General features: G+C 38.3%; 1 non-coding gene across 1 annotated transcript; it reads right to left on the bottom strand.

Annotated features, from left to right (window-relative positions):
- Positions 1-1,034: 1,034 nt before the first annotated feature.
- LOC141670173 (small nucleolar RNA R71) lies at positions 1,035-1,141 on the bottom strand. The gene has a single exon (XR_012554416.1). It is a non-coding gene; the product is annotated as a small nucleolar RNA R71 (small nucleolar RNA).
- Between the last annotated feature and the right edge of the window lie 15,427 nt (positions 1,142-16,568).

The raw sequence follows: 16,568 nt of genomic DNA, 5'->3' as shown, positions 1-16,568 counted from the left end.
AATCGTACAACGAAAGTTGGCGTTTACTAGTTTCATGTTATCTGATTAGTATCATCACCATTACATGCTAAGGTTGAGAATAAAGAGGCTATTAAATGAAATAGTAATAAAGTTAATCCCATGTTTGTGACATATAGTAATCAATCCCTTTTAATCTCTTAGTTAATGTTCTTTAGTATAATCTCTTAGTTAATCATAGTTATAAATAATATTCAATTGTTAATCATCTTAACATTGAATAATAACCATACCATTGTTGTATAAGTGCATTGATTGAAATTAACCTAAACCAGTCTTTGTGGGAACAAACTAATAATTCTATATTACTTGCGATCGCGTATACTTGCGTGAATATTAGCACGTGTTTTCGTCCCAACAAGTTTTTGGCGCCGTTGCCGGAGACTCGGTGTTAATTTTTAGTTTATGTGTTTATCATCAGTGGTCGTTAAAGTTCATTGACTCGGACATTGTTACTTACTTATTTCCTTGTCGTGTTTCAGGTACTCTAGCGAGCGTGTATGCATACACATTTTCGGTCTCGTAAGAGAACACTGGATCAAGTTGAGGAAGAAATTGTAGTAGCTAAGGAAGTCTTTGGAGAAGTTCTTGTTGAGGAGAAAGTTGAAGAAGAAGCTCTAATCACAATGGGAGAACCAGAAGTGAATACGAAGGCTTTGATGGATTACTCTCAGCCGAAGATTAATGATATTCAGTCTAGCATTGTCCGACCAGCCATTTCGGCTAACACCTCTGAGATCAAGTCAAGCACGATTCAGATGATACATAACTCAGTTCAGTTTGGGGGTTCTCCAACAGAAGACCCCAACATGCACATTAGAGATTTCATCGAGATCTGCGACACTTTCAAGTTCAATGAAGTTTCTGAAGATGCTATTAAGTGGAGGCTTTTCCCATTCTCTCTGCGGGATAAAGCTAAGTGCTGGTTACATTCTCTACCACCAGGGTCTATCACCAAATGGGAGGATCTTGCTAAAAAATTCCTAACTAAATTATTTCCTATGTCGAAGACTGCTGCGATCAGAAATGCACTTACTCAATTTACTCAGCAATCTGGAGAATCTTTATGTGAGGCTTGGGATCGCTATAAGGAGATTCCTAGAAAGTGTCCTCGCCATGGGATGTCTGACTGGATGATCATTAAATGCTTTTATAATGGATTGGGTGCTACTTCTAGACCCATCCTTGATACAGCATCAGGAGGAGCCTTATGGGCTAAAAGCTCTGATGAAGCTTATGAATTGATTGAGTTGATGGCTGCTAATGAATACTATAACCCAACTCAGAGACTACCTCAGGGCAAGGTAGCAGGGATTCTGGAGGTAGATACAACTACTACTATAGCTGCTCAGCTTAAGGCTTTGACGATGAAGGTGGATTCTTTGGCTAATTATGGAGTTAATCAGATCACTAGTGTCTGTGAGCTTTGTGCTGGTGTCCATGAGACAGAGCAGTGTGCTATTTCTAGTAAATCAGCTCAGTTTGTGAGCAACTTTCAGAGATCGCATTAGCCTGTTCCAACCACCTATCATCCCAACAACCACAATCATCCTAACTTTAGCTAGAACAATACTTAGAATGTGGTTCAGCAACCTTATCAGCAGTATGCATCAAAGCAATACAACCCCCTGGTTTTCAGCAACCACAATATGCACCAAGACAACAACTCCATCTGCAACAATCTAATGAAAAATCTGAATTGGAGGAGTTGAGGCTCATGTGCAAGAGCTAAGTGGTTTCTATCAAGACCTTGAAGAATCAAATTGGGAAAATTGCCAACGCTTTGCTAAATCGTCAACCTGGTACACTCCCTAGTGACACTGAAGTGCCAGAAAAGAGGGAAGTTAAGGAGCAGGTGAAGGCAATTACCTTGAGGTCTGGGAAGGTTGCAAATGCTGAAAAATCTCAAGTTTCGGAAGAGGAAGTCGTGGCTGAAGAAGTGCAGAAGGAAGCAGAAGTGGAACCAAGTAAGACTACTGTGGAACACACTCCTCCTGAGGGTAATACAGGGGAGAAATAAATAGATCCTCCACCTCCTTTTCCTAAGAGGCTGCAAAAGAAAAAGCTGGATAAACAGTTTGAGAAGTTTCTGGAGGTGTTCAAGAAACTTCATAACAATATACCTTTTGCTGAAGCTCTTGAATAGATGCCTAGTTATGCGAAGTTTATGAAATGTATTATCTCTCGGAAAGTGAAGCTTGATGACTTAGAGACCGTTGCTCTTACGGAGGAATGCAGTGTTGTACTATAATAGAAGTTGTCTCCGAAGCTTAAAGATCCTAGAAGCTTCACTATTCCTTGTACCATTGGAAAAATGTCATTTAACAAATGCGTATGTGACTTGCGAGAGAGCATCAGTCTGATGCCCTTGTCAATCTTCAAGAAGTTGGACTTACCTGATCCAAAGCCTACTTATATGACCTTGTAGTTGGCCGATCGTTCTATTACATATCCACGAGGCATTGTGGAGGATGTCTTGATCAAGGTGGATAAACTAATCTTTCCTGCTAATTTTGTAATTCTTCATTTCAAGGAGGATAAGAAGATTCCCTTAATCTTGGGAAGACCATTATTGGCTACTGGCAGAACCTTGATTGATGTGCAGAAGGGTGATCTTACTATGCGAGTGCTGGATCAGGATGTGACATTCAATGTTTTTAATGCCATGAAATTCCCGACTGAAAATGAGGAGTGCTTAAAAGTGGAGTCGGTCGATTCTGTGGTTACTTCAGAACTTGATCAAATACTAAGGTCTGACGCCTTAAAGAAGGCCTTGTTGGGGAATTCAGATAGTGAAGATGATGAGGGTGATGAATAATTGAAATATTTGAATGCTTCTCCTTGGAAGCGAAGGTTAGATATACCTTTTGAATCTCTTGAATTGGAGGAGTTGAATAAATCTCCAAAGCGCCTCAAGCCATCTATTGAGGAAGCTCCTATACTTGAGCTTAAACCATTGCCTGAACACTTAAGGTATGTTTTTTAGGTGATGCATCTACTTTTCCTGTTATTATTACATCTGACCTTTCAGGTAGTGATGAGGAAAAGCTATTAAGAATTCTGAGATAGTTCAAGTCGGCAATTGGATGGACTATAGTAGATATCAAGGGAATCATCCCTTCTTATTGTATACATAAAATTCTGCTAGAGAAAGGTAGCAAGCCTACTGTTAAGAAACAGAGAAGGCTTAATCCGATCATAAAAGAAGTTATGAAGAAAGAAATCCTCAAATGGCTAGATGCAGGGATTATCTATCCCATCTCTGACAGTTCTTGGGTGAGTCAAGTTCAGTGTGTGTCGAAGAAAGGAGGTATCACCGTTGTTTCTAATGAAAAGAATGAGCTCATTCCTACTCGAACAGTCACGAGGTGGAAAATGTGCATGGATTAGAGGAAGCTAAACAAGGCAACGAGGAAGGATCACTTCCCTATTCCGTTTATTGATCAGATACTTGACAGATTGGCTGGGCACGAGTACTACTGTCTTCTGGATGGCTGTTTGGGTTATAATCAAATTTGTATTGCTCCAGAAGATCCGAAGAAGACTACCTTCACTTGTCTGTTTGGTACTTTTGCTTTCAGAAGAGTTTCTTTTGGGTTGAGATGCATGATGGCTATCTTCTCTGACATGATTGGTCAGAATGTAGAGGTGTTCATGGAAGATTTCTCTATCTTTGGTGATTCTTTTGATGAATGCTTGCAAAATCTCGCCGTTCTTAAAAGGTATGTTGAGATCAATATGGTCCTCAACTGGGAGAAATGTCATTTTATGGTGCGACAAGGCATTATTCTTGGGCACAAGGTCTCTAGTAAAGGTCTTGAGGTGGACAAAACCAAGGTGGGAGTTATCGAAAACCTTCCTCCGCCAATTTCTGTTAAGGGAGTTCGTAGCTTTCTTGGTCATGCGGGTTTCTATCGGCGGTTCATCAAGGACTTCTCAAAAATCTCTAAACCCTTATACAATCTTCTAGAGAAAGATGTCCCTTTTAAGTTTGATAATGAGTGTCTTGCTACTTTCGATATTTTAAAGAAAAGTTTGATCACGACACCGGTCATAACTGCACCTAATTGGGGTGGACCTTTTGAGATGATGTGCGATGCAAGTGACTATGTAGTTGGAGCAGTTCTTGGGAAGAGAAAGAACAATATATTTCATGTGGTCTACTATGCTAGTAAGACCCTCAATTGTGCTCCACTGAACTATACTATTACTGAGAAAGAACTCTTAGCCATTGTCTACGGTTTTGAGAAGTTTCAATCTTATTTACTTGGGATGAAGGTGATAGTTTTCACTGATCACGCTGTGATTCGCTATCTTGTCTCGAAGAAGGACTCGAAGCCTGGACTTATTCGATGGGTTCTTTTACTTCAGGAATTTGAGTTGGAGATCAAGGACAGAAAGGGTACCGAGAATCAAGTTGCTGATCATCTCTCTCATTTGGAAGATCCAAGTGTAACTTGACAAGATAAGAAATTGATAAATGAGTTTTTTCCCGACGAGCAGTTGTTTGGGGTACAAGAGGAAGAACCATGCTTCGCAAACATTGTGAACTACCTTGTGAGTAATATCATGCATACAGACTTATCTTATGCTCAAAGGAAGAAGTTTCTTTATGAGGTGAAGTGGTACATGTGGGATGAACCATTCTTGTTTAGGCAAGGAGCTGACCAAATCATCTAGAGATGTATTCCGTACAACAAAACAGGGGGGATCTTGCAAGATTGCCATTCGACTGTCTATGGAGGCCACTATGGTGGTGAAAAGACGGTAGCTCGTATCCTTCAAGCAGGATTTTTCTGGCCTACATTGTTTAAGGATGCGCATCAATTTATTTTGAAGTATGATCGCTGCCAGCGTGTGGGTAATATGTCTAAGAGGGATGAGATGCCTCTTAATGTGCTTCTCGAGGTTAAGGTCTTCGATATTTGGGGAATTGACTTCATGGGGCCATTTGTCTCATCTTGCAATAATCAGTATATCTTGTTCGCGGTTGACTATGTTTCGAAATGGGTTGAAGTCAAGTCTTTTCCAATAAATGATGCGAAGGTAGTGCTAAATTTTCTCCATAAGCAGATATTCACAAGGTTTGGAACTCCAAGAGTCATATCAGTGATGAGGGATCACATTTCTGTAATCGCAAGTTCACTGCTATGATGCAAAGATATAATATGAATTATCGCATTACTACATCCTACCATCCTCAGACCAATGGTCAAGCTGTGGTATCTAACAGGGAGATAAAGCGAATTCTAGAGAAAGTTGTGTGTCCATCAAGGAAGGATTGGTCTTTGAAGCTAGATGAAGCTGTTTGGGCGTATAGAACAGCATATAAGACTTTGCTAGGCATGTCACCATTTTAGTTGGTTTATGGTAAGGGGTGTCATTTGCCTGTGGAGCTCGAGCATAAAGCGTATTGGGATTTGAAGAAGTTAAACCTTGATATGGATGCAGCTGGTATGAAAAGAATGCTTCAATTAAATGAACTTGACGAATTTCGGCTTCAAGCGTATGAGAATAACAAAATGTATAAGGAGAAAGTCAAGAGGTGGCACGATAGGGGTCTAGTGCTCAAATCATTTGTACCTGGTAACAAGTTCTGTTATTCAACTCTCCTCTCCGTATTTTCCCTAGAAAATTGAAGTCGAGGTGGTCAGGGCCTTTCATAATCAAAACTGTGTTTCCATATGGAGCGGTGGAAATTTTTGAGAATGATCCAGGCCAGGCATTCAAGGTGAATGGACAGAGGTTGAAGTATTATTATGGGGATACGGCAAACCGTGAGGTGGTTAGTGCCGTTTTATTATCTACTTGATCTTGAATTTTTATGTCAAGCTAATGACATAAAACAAGCGCTTCTTGGGAGGCAACCCAAGTTTGTTGTACATTAGTAGGCAGAGGAAGAAGAAAGAAAGGAGAAAAACACAAAAAAATCAGAAAAAGAAAATTTTTTAGTTTCAAATACAGTAGCATGGCGCGCCCGCGCTGAGAAGCGGGGCGGCCGCGCTGATTTTCCAGAAACTGCGCACGCCCGCGCTGCCTGGCGGGGCGGCCGCGCTGGATTGACAGAAGCACGGCGCGGCCGCGCTAGGGTAGCGCACGGCCGCGCTGGCCCCCTGAAGCTGAAAAAATTAGAAAAAATTGAAAATTAAAAACAAAAACAGCTTGCAACCGAATTTTCCTCCTCCACTTCCCATATTTCCCTCTCCAAATTAATCTCAATCAACTCCATTACTACCATTATTCCCATAATCAGTTCCCACTTCTTTTCCATAACTAATTCTCTCCCAAATCCCTATATACACATACACACTTATACACAAACTTCTCCATCACCTCTCAAATTCATAAACACACAAATCTCTCTTATACACATATATTCTCTTAACTTATTCACTTTCAATGGCACCCAAGTGACAACGAATCCAAGTTAGCAGCAGCACTATCGATTCTTCGAGTGTGGGTGGTGGGCGGCCAAGGTTTTCAACTCCGGAGGCTGAGACGGAGTATGCGAGGCTACTTTCGAAGCCCATAGCCAAGGAGCGAGGTTTTCTACCATCAGGGAGGGATGGCAAGTTACTGGAGATGATCGTAGAGATGGGGTGGATAGCTTTTTGTGAGGAACCCGCTGTGGTGCCTATGAGTGTGGTTCGTGAGTTTTACGCGAATGCAAAGGCGGAGAAGAACGGTTTCACTGTGGTGAGGGGGTTGACTGTGGACTATAGTGCTGAGGCGATTCAGAGGGTGATTGAGTAGCCCGAGAGACAGCCAGAGCAGGAGAATTGGAATGAGAAGACGGGGGATGATTTTAACTTGGATTTGATCGTTGCTACCTTGTGTGTACTTGAGACTCATTGGAAGTTCAAGAAGGGAACGAACGAGTATGCCACTTTCCCTGCCTCGTGCATTAACAGGTTTGCACGTGCATAAAATTCCTTTATTTGTGATAAAATCATGCCATCTTCTCACGTGCATGATGTTACTGTAGAGCGTGCATGGTTGTTGTGGGGGATTATTCAGGGAGACTATGTGGATCTCGGGATGGTGATTCATCAGGGTATTCTGCGATTCTTGCAAGGGAGTACTACGGGTTCTATACCTTATGTGTCCATTGTGACGAAGCTGTGTATGGCAGTTGGAGTTCATTGGCCCGCACACGAGTAGCTGCAGCTTCCTAGTGCCCCGATTGACAGTTCTACACTGTTGAGTATGCAGGAGTGGTATGGTGAGAAACCCGATCCTAAGGGGCTTGGTTATTCTTATGACCATCTTCCGGGTGGAAGGCCAGCTCCTCAGGCATATGCTGGTGGCACGACTCAGGCGAGTAGAGAAGCTTGGAGAGCTTATTTAGGTGAGGTCGGTCCTTCGCAGCAGCAGTCGCAATAGCAGCAGGAGGAGGCACAGGGCAGTGCTGGTATGAGTTCAGCGTATTATAGGCGTTTGATGAGGAGGATGGATGTGATGCATGACATCCATAGTCGGTTTACACAGGACCTTATCCAGGCGTCGAGGACTGCATTTAGAGCCACAGGAGTTGACATTTAGTGGCTAGTATTTGGTGAGGACTCTGTGTACCCGCCTCCAGACACTCCTGACAACCCACCCCATGAGGGTGATGACCCTGATTCTGAGTAGGTATGTCTGTTTCCTTACTATTACCTTCACTGAGGACAGTGAATATTTTAAGTTTGGGGGTAGTAGTTAAGGATTATATGTTATGTGTGAGTCACATATAGTTTGCATATTTTCCATGCAATTTTTTTATTTTGTTATTAGTTTGTTACATATAGTTTCATGCATTTGCATTATAATATGATCCCTTAAGTTTGCTTTTCTGATTGATTTGTGATATTGATGCTAGTGTAGTGATGTCGTATTTAGTAATGTTAAGTCTTATCGAGTTGATGTGCATGCTAGAAGCAATAAATTTCACTAAGTCTTATAGGTTTCTTGGGTGCTAGATCATGATCATGGTTTGTTTATTTGTCGAGGTTTAATCACAGGTTTATATTTAGAATTTAGGATATTTTCTTACTGATAAAATAACATGGATATTTAAAAATTCAAGAAAAATATTGGATTTCATTGCTAGTTTTTATGGCTAGGTGTCAAATGGCTAGCAGCCGGCTCATTTTATATGAGTAGTCTAGGGTTGAATGAGATGGAGCGAAACACACTCGTTTAGAAATTTGTAGAAAAAAAAAAGAAAAAAAGAAAAAAAGAAAAAAAATGTTGAAAAAATGTGTTATGCATAATTGATCACGAGTGGGCTCTTTAATACTCGATTTATTAAGTTCTTAGGGGACTTTGTGCCTAGTGACCTAAGGCTTTTATAGTCTGGGATCCGCTAACCTAACGCTCGCTACATGGGTATTATTGCATAAGTCTTTTGTGGACCTCACTCATTGCATGGTCAAATAAACATATTTGTGTTGATTATGTATAATGAATAAAAGCATGAATGCATGTATAACTCTGATATAAGAATTGAAGTGTTGTTAGTCATTTTGAGTCTAGATTTTATTCTATTTATAAACCTTGTGATTGCCTTGATAAGTAGTGAGTCATGATTGTTGATCTAGTCGCAAAAGTATATCTGTAAGCATTTGCACACACGCACATTTTTAGCTTGTTAGTTGATTTGTGGGATTTGATTGATCTTTGTGTGAATAACTGCATTTATTGGGATGTTGTTCATCGATTGGTTTAGTTAATCTGAGGGGATCGTTGCATTCATATAGTTTGCATTCATGCATTTTAATTTCTTGTTCTTTGAGTCTGTTTATGCTTGAGGACAAACATCGGTTCAAGTTTGGGGGTGTGTTAAATGGCATTTATGTCCACTTAGAATGCTCTATAAAGGTTTGAATTGGTGTTTTGTACTCGAGTTATTTGTGTATTTGATGTGTTTTTGTAGTGTTTTTGCATTTCAGGCATAAATAAATGAATAAGGAGATTTAGCATTATTGTGGTGCTAAATTGGTGTTAATATGGTGCTCGGGAAGATTGCTCAAGGATTGCGAACTCAAATCAGCCAAGAAAATAAGAAAATAAAGATTTTCCAGAAGGTCAGCATGCACGCGCTGTAGTAGCACGCGGCCGCGCCGAAGATGCAGAATTATAGCGCACCCGCGCCAGGTCGATTTCCAGGAATCCTGATTCTACTACAATTCTGATTTTCTGGATTTCTAATCTGTATCGGCTGCTATATAATGTTAACTTAAGATCATTTTTCAACAACAAGACATACCAGAGCTTAAGGAGAAGGCGTAAGAAGACCATATAGCACAATTTAACCAAGGCGAAGATGATCTAGTTTATTCTTGTGATTCTTTGTTTTAGGTTATAATCTTAGATTCTAGTTTTCTTATTTGTGAACCTATACTCTTGTTACATAATTGGTTTATTATTTATTCAGTATAAAGACTATATTTATTATACCATGCTTTCATCGGAATCCACGTTGATGATGAGTCCGATTATGGGCTAATCGTTATCGTGGGATTCCAGCGGATTTACTTATGGATTTCTTTAGTTAATATGTTTTGATGCCTTAGTGTGTGGTGATTGTATGATATCCTAGTATTGGTTGTGCTTATTCATCTTTTGAGCGTCGTGAAATTATGAGATAGCGTGTTAATCTCTCATGAAGCGAAAGTGAATTTAGGTGTTTAGAACTTGACATGCTAGCAAAGGTTCAATTATGATATGCATGATTCATAGGTAATTTTAACCATCTTACTTGCCCTATATAATCATGATAGATAACTTGTGCATTAAACCGTTGTGTTGTCAAATTCTATAGACATATAGGGTCTCAATATAATTGGTATCTATTCAGCTTCTATCTCTTTTGTGGATGTCTGATAGTAGGGTAATCGTACAACGAAAGTTGGCGTTTACTAGTTTCATGTTATCTGATTAGTGTCATCACCATTATATGCTAAGGTTGAGAACAAAGAGGCTATTGAATAAAATAGTAATGAAGTTAGAATCCCATGTTTGTGACATACAGTAGTCAATCCCTTTTAATCTCTTAGTTAATGTTCTTTAGTATAATCTCTTAGTTAATCGTAGTTATATACAATCTTCAATTGTTAATCATCTTAGCATTGAATAATTACCATACCATTGTTGCATAACTGCATTGATTGAAATTAACCTAAACCAGTCTCTGTGGGAATGAACTAGAAATAATTCTATATTACTTGCGATCGCGTATACTTGCGTGAATATTAACGCGTGTTTTCGTCCTAACACTTTGTTCAAACCATAATCCATAAAGCTTAAAACAAAGACAAATTCAAGAAACATATTCACCCCTCTATGCATTTAATATCTAACAAGTGGTATCAGAGCAAAATATAAAAGTAAACAGATAAATATCTTGGAAGAATGAGTGCTCAGAAATTGACAAGCATCGAGATACCTGCCTTTGACAAGGTCAATTACACACTCTGGAAAAAGAAAATGATGTTGTTCATGAGAATGGATAATCCTATGTATGTTCATATTCTAAAGAATGTACCTTTAATTCATATGGTGAGAGTTTCTGAATCTACAGAAGAAGATATCGTCATACCAGAACATTATACACCTAAAGACCCCTGTTAGGTCCAAAAGGTACATATAGAGGGGGGGGGGGGGTAAATGTATGTTTTTCATTTTCTAGAATTAATTGCAGTGGATAATCAAACTATGTAAACGAAATAAACACACACAAATATTTCTGGGTAAATATGATTTTATTCAAAGCATAAATACCTGAAGGTTTGTTTACAACTTCAAATACAAAGAACCGAAGCAACAAATATAAAAGAACCAAATACAAAGGCTATCAATCTAGGGTTCTTTTTATTACTCTAAAAATTAAAAGCTCCTATCAAATGATATTTAATATAATCAATGAATCCTTAAATAATGGGTGTTACAAGTTTGTAAGGCTTTAAATGTTGTGAATCAAATTGGACATGACCTCTCCTTGTCAAATCAAGCTTTCAAGAAGTGCTGAGATTATTTTGCAAAAGCTCAGCACTTTTGTAAAAATGGAGAGATACATTTACAATCTGCATCTATTTATTATATAGAGTGGTAGGCTGGAGAGAGAAGAAGACTACGTGGCTTAATTGTGTCCAAGCATTTTGAATTGACGGCTTGTGCAAAATGATAAACTTGCGTCCCTGTACCTTTATCTTTGTAACTTGCGACTGCAGGAGGGTAAGAAAACAAGTGAAATTACCTTAAACTATTTTTCTAATTTTCCTAACTTGCGACTTTAAGTGTAGTAACATATTTTCATTTCATTTTCTTATTTAAGTCATAACCTGCGAATTCACTTGATCTAGTACATGCCTTAGAAAAAAACCTGTGTTGAATCTAACTTGCGACTGTGTTCCAGGATAGGGGATATTTTACTTAGTTTCTGTGCATGACCCTCTCACCTAACTTGCGACTCCTATTTCCTTGTGTAGCTGCTAACTTGCGACTTGAGATTCAATTGAACAAGAATTGTGTTTGTTTTCTTCTTCTGATTCAAGGAAAGGCTACACAGGTCGGTTCCGTGAATGTAACTTCTTTGTTTTAAGCTTCAAACAACCCATGCAGTACAGAGTTGCGTGACTCGCATCGTTGAAATCCCTGCGCGTATAGCACAGTTGAGCAAATTGGAACAAAATAAAGGTGTAGTTGGAATGTCACGCGCCTGTGTTATAATAGGGAATCAGCACCGAGTACCTGCCATTTTCTTTGATTACAAATCCTGTGTTTTTTTATTTAATTATTCAACCAAATATTCACGCATGCATGCAGGTGTCCGACTGGCTAGAAAAAGAATAATTGATGTTAAAATTAAATAAATAAATGAGATGGATTTCATTTATTCATTTAAAAAAATCAATCATTAATTTATTTATCAATGTTGATGTAAAATTAAATAAATAAATGAATTGAGTTTCATTTATTCATTTAATAAAAAATCAGTCATTGAATAAATAAATTCGGTAACTTCTCGGGCTGTAGTCCTTTATATCTTCAAGCCTTCTAATCTCCGAGATTTTGCACTTTAAAATATTTTCAATCCTCTCGAGTACAAAAACCACTTAACAATATTTCTAAAAATAATACTTCGTTTCCTTTCACGGATCACTGACGTCTAATGTAAGGGTCTGGTTCACAGATGACTAGTTCCGCTCTCAGGCCTTCGTATTATACCCGTACAAACCACTATTAAGTCTTCTACCAAATATAATCAACTTCATTAGGAATCCTTGAGGTCTTCACACTGATCCTGATAACTGCTTCGAATGACTCCAACCTTATTTCTCCGATGCCTGAACATATTAATGAACTTCATACGGATCACTCTTGACGGCTTCTTCACTGCAGCTAACAAAACCATAGTGTATATGCCCAATAAAAAATCTGTACTGATTCTAGTGGAGTATAAATTATTTCAAAGTCCTTGTTCTATGTTGAGTTTTCTAAACCAATATTGTTGAGTAATACATACAGCTTCAGTCTTGCTTAGCAATCTCCCCCTATTTGACTGTTACGCCTGACGGTCAAATAATAATGGAGAAGCAACAGTTTCGAGGATAACTCAACTAACCATAACAAAAAATCTTCAATCAGCTTTTAACTTTTATTCCCGGACTTGGAAATAATACTATCTTATATCTACCGCATCTTCTATACACATTCATCTTCAGTAGAGAGCATATTCTTTTCTCCCTTATATAAAGTTATAGATAGATACGACTTCCAAATACTATCTTCAATAATATTCAGATTTTCCCAGAAAGCACATATAAAACATTTTGGAACTCAGAAAATCGAAACCCAATAATCTCTCCCTCTAAGATGAAGAATCCCCTCCTTAGTACAATAAAGTTAGAAACTCCCCTTCTTAGTTTCAGAAAAACCATTGGATCTTGATAATCTCTATAATCTTTATATAATCTCTCCCTTTTAGTTGAGTAATCCTTCAAAGTGTATCAGAGTGGAATCTTAGGATCAAACAACCAAGTGAAAAGATTATATGTTGTATTTATTTCTCACAGTTCAAGTGTGTGATTGCTATTTAGTGATCTCACTTTGTGTTTCACTCCACTTGTTAGGTCACACACACTGTAGAAGGGGGTTGAATACAGTGTATAATACAATCAAATCGAATTAAGAACACAAGTATGTAATAGAGAATAATCTTATTAATAAAACAGTATTGCAATGGAACCGTTCTCTCTCAGTGATGAGCAAATATCACGAGAGCTACTAGGGTTACAATGAATAATTTTCTCGATAATGATAACACTTATAGTGTAAATCCTATGTCTGTGTTTATATACCACACAATTACAAGATAATCTCTAATTGATATCGAATATAATTATGTATCCTAAAATATATCAATTAGTTATCTTTTCCTCCAAGTCTTCTATTCTTCATAGAATTCTTCTCCATGCATATCTCTTCTTGTTTTAGTCTTGATCTTCTTTCCCTTCAATCAGTCGCCTTCCTTATCTGAAAGTCTTCTTAAATCCTGATATTATCTTCTGATGAATATCTTCTGATATCTTAAGTTCTGATAACTTATGTTCTGATATCTTAAGTTCTGACTTCAGTATAAGTACTGATTTCCAGTTAAGTCCTGATTTTCCTGTTAGTTAAGATCTGAAAACTAAACACAAATAATTATTAGACATGACATCACAAATATATCTAACAATCTCCCCCAACTTGTAAATTAGCATAATATACAAGTTCAATAGATATTTGATGATGTCAAAAAAATTAAGTACAAATGCATATGAGAATTTGACTAGATAACTATAACTCATAGTCTTTGTAGCTTTTACCATCCTTAAAGTCTGATATCAGCTTTAGCATGTATATCCTTCAAAATTTAACAGTTGTAGTCCTCGACTTGGCTTCAGTGTTTGATCTCTTGAATGTCAGGAGTTGTTCTGAGATAGTTCTTCAGAAGAGTTCTCTCAGCATATTCAAGTTCATTTATCATCCTACTTTTAGCATCTTTAAGTTCAACTGTATCTTCTCCTGTCTGAAAGATAGCAACCCTGAGATCATTAATCTTTGTTTTCCTTATTTCCTGATCCAGTCTGATCAGATAAGCTTTGTCGGACTCCAAATTAAATTCAACACCCTTAATACCCAGAAAAGTAGTGATCTTGGAAGTATTGGCTTCATCTCAACTAAATCACCATTGTGAGCTATGTACTTTGGATAGTTTGGTTTGTCAGACTTTATAGAGTAAAGTTTTTTCTGCCTCTGAATATCAGATATTAAGTATCTAGCAGCACCATCTGTTGATCTGTTCTTCACTTGAAGTAGAAATAAAACATGTTGCAGTTCTTCATAATACTTCAACCGAATTGCATTCTTTCTTATCTGGAATACTCTCTCATCTGTCATAAAATAAAGCATTATGTCTTCTTTCAGCTTAGAGTTGTAGACCATCTATACAGACTCTAATTGATTTAGTCTTTCTGGAGTTGTCCCTACTCCTGGTTCAGTAAGGGATGTAGGATCTGAGGTAGAGTTGTTTATTCTTTTCTCATCAGGATTACCCAGTCTTTTTTTTATCTCTAGCTTCCTTCCCTTGGACCAATCTACCCTGAAAAACATTTGTTAAAGTCTTCATAGGTTGAGCAGATTGTTGAGCTTTAGTAAACCCAGGTATTAGAACTGTTGAAGGTTTATCATGAGCAATGTCAGAGGTTTCCTTTTCTTCTGATGTCAAGACAACTTGAGCTCTGTCAGAGGTTGCTTGAATATTCCTTTTCTTCTTCAAAATCAGACTTGAATCTTCATCAGCATTTACTTCCAGATCCATGGTTGGCATATATATCTTTACAGATTCATCAACTTTTGCCTTATCCTTGAATCTAGGATCAACTTCCACCTGTGATTTGGACTTGGCCTTAGATGCCTCAGTATCTGTCCTCTCTTTGATCATAATGCCCTTAGGCTTAGGTGGTTTCTTTGCTATGATTTGAGCTTTAGACTTTGACTTAGATTTGTCATTTTCAGCTTTCAGTCTAATCTCTTCTTCCTTCAGGCTTTCAATATCCATGCCTGGATTGTCCTTTAGGAACAGCCTTTTGGAGATCTCTTCATCAAGTTTCAGAGTTTGTTCATCAGAACTTATCCTTTTACCAGTATCAGAACTTGTTCTTTGACTTATAGTTCTGGTTTCCCTTGATAAAGAACCTCTTCCTTGACTTAGACCTCTACTCCTTTCAGAGTTTCCCTGGTCTTCATTATCATCATCCTTACACTTCAGTGGTTGATCAGTTGTGTATTTGGACTTAATTACTTTCTCCCCCTTTTTGGCATCATCTGTTAGAAGCAGGGAGACAAGCAAGTCCACAGAGTTTTGGAGTTGGTTTTGTTGAGCAACTTGATTCTTTAAAATATCAGATAGTTGAGCTTGCTGCTTTTCTTGAGTCTTTTCTATATACTCAATGCGGTTAAAGGCTGGCTTAAAAAACCTTTTCTTGTCCAATGTGACATTCATGGTTTGCTTAGTCACTGTATCTTGAAGTTTGTCCACCTTGGCTTGAGTTATTAAGTGTTGACCTTGAAGGTTCCTGGTACTCAATGCAGTAACTCTGAGCTGTGCTTTGAAGTCATCATTCATCAGCATTTCATCAGCTTTAGCCAGGTGCTCAGCAAGAACATCTGCAATAGGAACAAAATCAACTTTGTTCCACTCCTTGATCCACTCTCTTCCTCTGTTAGTTTCATTCCAAAGAACTGGTACATCCTTTCTCACAAACTTCTTAATCAAATCAGCTTTACAAACTGTTTATGGAGGTGCATGTCCAGAAGGTCCAGCTGCATCAGCATTTACATTTGTAGCAGCTTCACCAGTATTTTCTTCAACAGAACTTGCAGAATCTTCAGTATCAGCATCTTTTGATAGAATGATTGTATGTGAAGCAATAGAAGATTCATCTTCATGGACATCAGCATCTATCAATGGAGTGGTTGGTGGAGTGTGTTGAGAAAGATGTGAAGTAGATGGAGCTTCCAGATACAAGACCAAAGGCACATCCAAGTTATTGATATCAATTTCAGCACTTGTGCCTGGGTTTCCAGGATGTACTGGAGAGTTTATTGGAGACACAGGAGGTGTAGACAATGGAGTAGTCTCTGGCTCTTGGATTGGAGATTTGTGAGCTTCATGAAGTTCTGGCTCAGCACTTGAAAGAGATTCAACTATAGTAGGTTCTTGTGGGATCAGAGATTCCTGACCCCCTTCCATAACTGCTGCTTCCATTCCTTCTTCAGAGGTTGATTCTTTTATAGCCCTCCTTGCTCTTTGCTTTTTAAGTCTCTTAGCTGGTGGAGAGACTCTGGGAGCTTGATCATCAGAGTTTAGCTTTCTAAGCCTTTTTAGGGGCCTAGAACTCCCAGTTTCTTGAGCTTTCTGAGAAGAGACCTTCTCAACTACTTCAGCAACAGGTTCTGATGGTTGAACCTGTGCCTCATCATCAGACTCATCTCTTAAAATCATTTTCCTTCTTTCCTGCTGT

The sequence above is a fragment of the Apium graveolens genome, chromosome 6 (assembly GCF_009905375.1).
Source record: "Apium graveolens cultivar Ventura chromosome 6, ASM990537v1, whole genome shotgun sequence".
NCBI classification, from domain to species: domain Eukaryota; kingdom Viridiplantae; phylum Streptophyta; class Magnoliopsida; order Apiales; family Apiaceae; genus Apium; species Apium graveolens.
The sequence above is the reverse complement of the archived record's forward strand: the minus strand, read 5'-3'. Positions and strand labels throughout refer to the sequence as shown.